This window comes from Myotis daubentonii, chromosome 15, assembly GCF_963259705.1.
Source record: "Myotis daubentonii chromosome 15, mMyoDau2.1, whole genome shotgun sequence".
NCBI lineage: Eukaryota > Metazoa > Chordata > Mammalia > Chiroptera > Vespertilionidae > Myotis > Myotis daubentonii.
Window position 1 is genome coordinate 1,750,031 of NC_081854.1, and position 1,493 is coordinate 1,751,523.

Sequence of the window (1,493 nt, forward strand, 5' to 3'; positions counted from 1 at the left end):
AAATAAACCAAATGGAACTCCAGGTGATCCGGGTGTGGGAACCAGGGAGGACCGGCTGTGGTTGAAGAATCACAGTATTACACCACCTGGGGGGCTCAGGGCACCAGCGTGCTGGACCCATGCCCCGAGTTTCTGCTTCCGTAGGTTTTATTTTTAATTTTTTTTTCAAATCCCCACCAGAGGATATATTTTCCGTTGATATTTAGGTTTTTTTAAAATATATTTTTATTGATTTCAGAGAGGAAAGGAGAGAGAGGGAGGGAGAGAATCATCGACATAAGAGAATCACATGGATTGGTTGGCTCCCCCATGTGCCCCAACCGGGGCAGGGATTGTACCTGCAACCAAGGTACGTGCCCTTGACTGGGACCAAAACCAGGGACGCTTCGGTTTGAGGGTCTAACCACTGAGAAACCCAACAGGGCTGCTTCAGTAGGTTTCATTGCCAACAAGTGGCCCAGCTGTGGGGATGCCTGCGGTCGGGGACCATAGCTGAAGAGGCAGGAGTGACTGAATTGTTTGACACAAGGGACCCACTCACCCTCCTCCTGAGTCCTAACTCTCCCCACAGGACATTGTCTATTTGTGGGTACCAGGGTGGTGATGAGCAGACATCCGGGACACACAGCAGGGTCCATCTCCTGTGGGCTGGACCTCCAGGGGGGTGTCCCAGACACTGAAATGGCCCCCCTTTTTTTCAAAAAGACTTTGCACACCTGGAGTCACCACAGAGCAGCCAGCACAGTTACCACACTGGGCAACCAGAGAGCTCTGACCAGCAGAGTCAGTCATACAGAAGAATCCCCTGGGGAGCCACACCCCACACCAGGCAAACGCTTATCTCCGAGTGTGGAGATAACCCTTATCTGCCTGTGTGCGGGAGAGTCTCCGTTAGTTGAGCATCATCTAGTGCACCAAAAGATAGATTCAATCCTTGGAACAGGTGCCTACAGAGAGCAACAAATATCTCTCTCTCTCTCTCTCTTTCTCCTCCCTCTCTCTCTCTCTCTCTCTCTCTCTCTCTCTCTCTCTCTCTCTCTCCCCCTCTCCAACCACGATGCTCAGTGAAATGCAAATGTCAGATAAAGGAATAATTTAGAAAACACATATCTAAAAAATGCTGTGGCCTTGGCTGGTTTGACTCAGTAGATAGAGTGTTGGCCTGCAGACTGAAGGGTCCCAAGTTCAATTCCATTCAAGGGCACATGTGCGGGTTTCAGGCTGCATCCCCAGTAGGGGGCGTGCAGGAGGCAGCCAAATCCATGATTCTCTCATCATTGATGTGTCCATCTCTCTCTTCCCTCTGCCTTCCCCTTTGAAATCGATACAAATATATGTATATATTTGAGAAAATAAAAAATGTGATGTATCTGACATCCACATGGCACTGGGTATTCTGTAGGGCATCTGGCCACTCTCCTGGGACCTCCCTATTTTACATAAAAATAAAGGACAACAGAGGACAAACAAGAGATAATCATTGAATCATGAAA

At 48.8% G+C, this 1,493-nt stretch overlaps 1 protein-coding gene across 2 annotated transcripts in view; it reads left to right on the forward strand.

Moving 5' to 3' along the window:
• Positions 1 to 1,493, forward strand: part of LOC132216037 (popy Class I histocompatibility antigen, A-1 alpha chain-like) — a 296,300-nt gene that overhangs the window by 79,264 nt on the left and 215,543 nt on the right. The gene's annotated exons all lie outside the window — the stretch shown is intronic.